The following is a 6,716-nucleotide window of genomic DNA, read 5'->3' on the forward strand; positions in this document are numbered from 1 at the left end:
ATTAATTTGAAGGGGAAAAGCTGTTGTTCTCGTTGGCTCACATCACTCGTGATGCTGAAGTGATAAAATTACCGTAATTACTATCTTTGTTCAAAAAATGTGCTCCTGGGTTTCCACCCTGAATTTTGTTCAAACACCCATTGTGGCTAGTGCAAATCAGGAGCTAATGGCATGTACTGCCACTAGTTGGGAAGCAAACACAGTAAATCTCGTACTTCAAATGCACCAGCCACGCAAGATGTCAAAGTACATTAAAACACAGGAGCACCTAGAAGTATTAGCTAGTGGTCCTGTTACAAGTAACAGCTGACTAAAGATTAAGTGTAAAACCAGTCCTAGCAAACGTATGCCACTCTGATAGCAGACAAAACCAATTTAGAATCAATGAGTCTAAATGCAGGGTTTCTGCAACAGGTCAAACTGAGCATTTAATTAATTGAGCCCTGTTTTGAAAGCATGCTGTGGCAGTAGGGAAGAAGTAAGCGGGGGTGGGGGGGGTGGTACCATTTTAAGCCCAACTGCAGCACTGCTGTGTAAAGGGGTATCAAATTAGGGTAATCATTTGCAAACTCCATCAGCTTCCTGTCCTGCTGTGGCTGTCCAGGGGATGAACTACAGAATGAGTTCTCCTGTCTGGAGGAGGCTGTAAAACCCTGTTTAAACAGGTATCTGTTTGAGTTTGGATAAGGCTTACAGCAAAGCAAGCTAAATGACTGGTTCAGTTGATGACACTTAGCAGTCCTGGTCACTAGTCTCTTGCTTTCTCAATCTGATTTGCTGTGGTAATTGGTCTGCAGCAGTTGGGGGCCAAGGCAGATGGGAGGGGGGAGGGGGAAGGATAAGACAAAACATTTTTTAACTTCTTTTTTTAAACTTTTTTTTTTTTTAAGTGTTTCAACTGTACAGTACACAAGCCAGAGTTATTTAAAAGGCTGAGTCTGAGTTCAACTTCTGAACCACCTCCAGTTTTCTATTCCTTCCTTCTGTCTTCACCTCTGTGGTTTTATGCTGTTGAAAAAGGTAGGGTCAAAAGGAAAAACAAAAGAGTAATGGAGAAAAGAGGCTAGAAGATCTACATACTTGGGGCTTGTCTCGTTCTTTAAATATGTGAAAAATTTGGGGTTATAGAAAAAACTTGGGGCTGTATACCTTGGGGGTTTTTGACATGGTATTTCATGCTACTTATTGGTCAGATGAAAGTTAGTATTTGGATAAATTTGGACTAAAGGACAGTGGTGTGTTCTTTGTAGAATTAATACAAATGCTGCTTTGTCAACCTTATGTTGAAGGAAAGCTAGGGTGTGATCTTTTTGTGCTCAGCACAGAAGATAAGGGATTACTGCTTACCTACCACTAGAACTAAGGGATTGTTCTGCAAGTGAAGGTGGAGGAAAGGGAGTTTTGTGCTTGTGTCTCAGAGGGAAAAGGATTATTGTGCAAATGATGCCCAAGGAAAGTGATTAGATCATGTATGACATGGAGAAGAGAGTTCATGCATACATCATGAAAGGAGCAGGATAGTGTCACACAGGACAGAAAATCAGAAATAAAATGACAGAGAAGAGGGACTACAATTGTGCAAGTGTGACTAGAAGACAAGGTTTCTTATGGGTAAAAATAAGTAGGGAAATAAAGAAATGACTGTGTTCCTGAGTAAAGAAGTACAGTTTATTCTGTGGCCAAGAACCCACATTTTTCAGACCAAAGAGAGCTGTGCCGCTCATTAAAGGAACACACCATATTCACAAATACTTTGAGCAATTGAATAATGGTATCTCAGATAGATACTTTGTCATCTTGACCTCAACTTCCCTACAGATAAGGAGTTGGCTCCCTGTTAGATTTTTTTCCCCTTATCCTTCTAATGAAGAGTAAGTGCCTCACAAATCATCGTATCCTCAAGAAATAAGAATATTGTTCCCAGCATAAACCACAGGTAACACTGGGTACAACATGCAAGCACTGCAGATCTGCTCAGCATCCAGGAGCTTTCTTCTTAGTTAGGAATCCCAGTCTCCAGACTTTAAGATTGATGGTTCTTATATACATATGAAGAGAGAAGCAGTGCAAGCCTAGGCAGAAGATCTTTGTTGTTCCATTAAAAGAAAGGAAAAACTTTAAATATCCTGCTTCATTAGAAAAACTATGTATGAAACAGGTTTTTTCTTTTGTTATGACACCAGGGCAGAGATTTACATTTCCACATCACAGTGACCATCAAACCCCCACTTTGGCTGTGCATTTGTAAGGTGTTACATAGGTAAGGCATCTGTTTGTGGTTAGGGCTGCAGTGCTCTGCAGTGGGTTTGTATCACAAGAAAGAAGAACAATGTGTGAAAATAGGAATTATTTCTACCTTTATTATGCCGATTTCTGGTTCAAGACTTCCCAGTTATTTGGGGATTTGTTGGTTTCACACAATGATCCTGACAGCTAGTTACTCATGTCACTCTCAAATGCAGTGCAACACTTTGTACCAGGAACTGCATTTCAGAGAAGGTGAAGCCGGGGTCAAACGCATTCCTGCTAATTGCACCGATTGCAGGAGAGTTATTCCATGATTGAATTTGCTGTCTGATGTTAAAGGGAGTAGTTGCTAATTGCTTTTAAGGAGGACCCAGAAAAATGACTGGGGGCTGGACAGTAACTCCCTGCCCAAGCCTGTTGGGCGCACGCGCTGCTGCGCACAGGCAAGATAAGAGCTGCTAATCTTTCAGGGGAGTGTGGTATGTGAGGAGGATGTGCAGGTCAAACAGTGTGTGAGGGCTTGGAGGGGGATACACCAACAACCAGTGATGGAAAATGGATTTCTTTATGTTCATTCATTTTGCACTGGTGCTACTGTCAGCGCAGAAGAAATCTACCGCATTGATCTGATTTCTTCAAAGCTGCCACCAGTGCAGTGGCATGGCCACCAGCTCATTTCTGTGATGTTTCTACAATGTGCTGACTGTTCTCAGGCTCCACAGAGCCTGCACTTACCGTTACCACAATCCCATCAGGCAGTGTATAGGTTTCTCTCCTCATCTCACTTGTTATTACAATTTTCCTCTTTATCCAATCTTTAATCTCTCGTTCAGTTGAAAAATTCACGGTTGGGACAAGGAGAGCCACACAAGGTCTGGGGCTTATGCAGAATATCACAAAGTGGTTCTAGATCATTGATGTGTAGTGTCACAAGGACAGGCGAACTCTGCCTCTCCACTATAATTTATTATTTGCTATTTCAGATTAAGCTTCAGCTCATGATCCTGTTTAAATTGCTTCCTTTTTGCCACTTTTCCCAAAAATCTTTGCTCCTCAAACCCTTCCTACTCAGTGGTGCAAGTTCTGAAAAATACCTGGAACAGTGTCTTGTTTTGTAAGAATTTCTGTTGGCTGAGTCATCCTGCACCTTACTGCTGAGAAGAGTGCCACCCCGCAGAGAAAGGGTAGTTGCCTGGGGTTTGGAAACGTATGCCAGCTTCCTACACAAGGAATTGCATGGGAAAGATCTACAAGGATCTATCTGCTAAACTTCCTCAAGCTTGGGCTGAAATTCTTGAACTAAGAGACAAGGCAATGATTTGCAACAACCTGAGATTGCTTAGTTTGCAGAGCTCTTACTAGTGGCCACCTTAGAAGATGGAGAAAGCTGCAGTCTATCTTATTCTATCCTTGCAGGAAATAGAAACCCAGAGGCTGTAAATAAGATTTTGGTTGACAAGAGTTTTGTTTCATGTTCTTTGGGAAGATGTAGCAAAGCTGTCAGACTGACTTTCTGTATTGAGCTCTAGCTGTCATTTTCCTTTGCTTGCTGTCATTTACTACTGGGCAATGGCTCCTGTTTAAAAGCTTTGGCTTTTGAGAGGGTGTAACTCCTAATGCTCAAGTAGACTTCTCCAAGTCAGTCTTTGCTGAATAAGGCTGTGAAGAAGGGAGGAGATTGCCCTAACAGTTGAAGTTTAGTAGGTTCACTGCTCAGCAAAGTCAATGGGAGATTTTTCCTTTGGCACAAAAAGGAAAGAAACGGCATAAGAACCAACACCAGCAGTGTAATTCTGTTATATCCAAAGGAAAAGATAGTGTAACACTAGCTGAGAATCTGAATTATAAATGTCAAATTTGAAACATAACAAGTAAAGGTTACCTGAAAGTGGCTTACATAAGATTGGCTTCTAAAACTGTTACTTAGACGGGTTCTGCAAAAGATCCACAATGCCATTTGCAGCCATTCCCTCATGTTAGTAGCCTGGGCTTAGGCTTCAGTTAGTGTTTCCCAGGCGGCAGGTGGTGACTGTGGAGAAAGCATTGCTCAACACTCAGGAGAAACTCAAAATTTTCACCTCAAGTTTGTATAGTTTAGGATGAGTCAATGTTGACCTGAATCTAATATCTATAATCAAAGTCACCAATCACATGCAGACAGCATCAGCAGTGCCTGACAAGCAAAGTGGCAAACTATCTGAGATGACAATTCTGGTGCTTCTGCAGGGTCCCTGTGAGTGGAGAAAAGTGGTTGGCACTGGTCCCATGGAAGCTGTGGCTTGAGGATGGGAATTGTTTAGCTTATCATTAGGTTTACCATTTACCAACTCTTTCCCAGGTAGAAACAGCCAAAACAAGCGGTGTTATGGCTGCTTCTCTGTTGGGTAAATGACTAACAAGGTGTGTTTGCTTGCAAAGGAACCAAGAATAACCTAATTAAATGTGATCTGGAAGGACAGTTCTCTGATTTTGTTCCTCCCACAAACTGGTATTTTGCAACCCAAGGTTTCAGTTCAGACCCACTATTCAGAACAATATTTGAAAGCAAGGCAGAGGGAAATTTTTTTTTCATTAACTAACCTGTGTTGTGAGGGATTCTATTTTCTCTGTTAAAGATGATGAAATTGCTAACCCAAATAGCTCCCTGCCCTTCATTTAGGGATTAGTGACTTCATGAACACAAGCAGAACAAACACGGAGGGCTGAACTTGGATCTTGGCGAGTTCAAAACTTCCCAGTCCGAGATGAGAAAGCAATGAAACACTCACAGCAGTGGCAGTATTTGAGCCTTTTAACAAATGGAACAAATGATGAAAGCTTGGGAGCCAATCAGCAGTGCCCATCCCTGGTGTAAACCTGGTATTTTTCCAATTTGAACAATAGAAAAGGGGCAAATAAGAAAAATCCTTGGTAGCAAATGTGATTAGATGAAGCCAACAGTAAAGACTCTCCTGAAACTGCAGTTCGTCACACAATTAGTTTCGTAACAGCTTCACCATTCAGATGGCCTTTTCCCTGGCACAGTGCCACACCAGCCAAATAAATCAGCTTTACATACATGACTGTCAATCAGAACTGCAGCTCCAGATCTCTGAAGCTAAGCTGGAAAGCCCAAATGAAAGGGAGAAGGAAAAGAAGCCTGAATAGGTAGGAGGAAACAAGGCAATGTGGACAGGAGGATATAGCCAAACAGCAGTGGACTAATACTTGGAGGTATTCAAGAGCCTCTGCAGATTAGGAGAGCTTGCCAAAAGCAGTTTGTAAGCAAAGATTCCAATACCTCTAGTCCTATCGTTGAGATTAAATGGGATCATTTGGAATGACGGTGAAGTGGAATGCATATCTAATTAGAGAAATCAATGAACCCAAATGATTGGGAGGGGACAAATCATTTCCAGCTTCTGCTGCCCCTACTCAGCAACATTTCAGACTGCTGGCACCGTGTGTGGGTCTGGATGTGTGGTACATCGCTAGCAAAGTGGACCTTAGTGATTGTTGTTTTGCACATGGAAGTGCTGTGAAGGGAAGAGGGAGCAGGCTGCTCCCTCACATGAAACCTGCCATCTTCAGAAATGAGCAATTGCTAGGAAAGAAAACAATCACTCAGCACTGGGGCAAACTTGAAACTATGAGGCTCTAAGGTTAGCCACAGATGGGCATAGTCACAAGAGACAGACACATTGGGCTTTAAAAGAAAGCAAAATAAAATAAAAATCTTACGTGGTGTTTTTTTCACAGCAGTGTTGCGTTTGGAAGCCAGCTGAAAATTATTTGACACAATACTTTTTGCCTGTAAACATTCTGTCAAAAAAAAAATTGACCGCTGCATATGTCAATTACAGGGAAGAAAAATCACAGCACAGATTTATTTATTTTTCCTGAACTGTTTTGAGGTTTATTTCAATACTGGCACCTCAGTAGTTTTCTCTCATACGATTTTAGAAAGCAGAGAGTAGGGCGGTGAAAGTTAAATTGGCGCCTAACCTTTGACTGAGTCAAAGCAAACAGTGCTAACTGTTCACTACACGGGGCATTTTCACTTCATTTTCTTGTAGCTTTATTGTATACTGGAATTAAAAAGAAAATTAAAATATTATTCTTTGTGACCGTTTGTGACCACAGCTGTGCTGCTTAGTGCTTAGGTATCTCTAGGAAAATATCCTCTGACTTCATACAAGCAGATTTTACGTGAAGGCCAGGTTATTTTAGGTGCTCATGGGTAGGGAAGCAGAGTTGACATTTTCTGCAGCATATGCAAGAGCTAACTGACAAAAACATGAAGTTTTGCGTTATGCAATGGTGCGAGTTTGTTTGGCTTGTGGTTGTGGGGTTTGTGAGGGGGGAAGATATGAAAATTAAGCAATAAAATACTTCAAAGAAGTATTTGATCTGAAACAAGAAAATAAATTCCTGACATTCTTTGTGAAAGCTTGTCTATGTAACATGCCTTATAGCTCTCCTAGAACACT

Source organism: Dryobates pubescens, chromosome 8, assembly GCF_014839835.1.
Source record: "Dryobates pubescens isolate bDryPub1 chromosome 8, bDryPub1.pri, whole genome shotgun sequence".
Classification (NCBI taxonomy): domain Eukaryota; kingdom Metazoa; phylum Chordata; class Aves; order Piciformes; family Picidae; genus Dryobates; species Dryobates pubescens.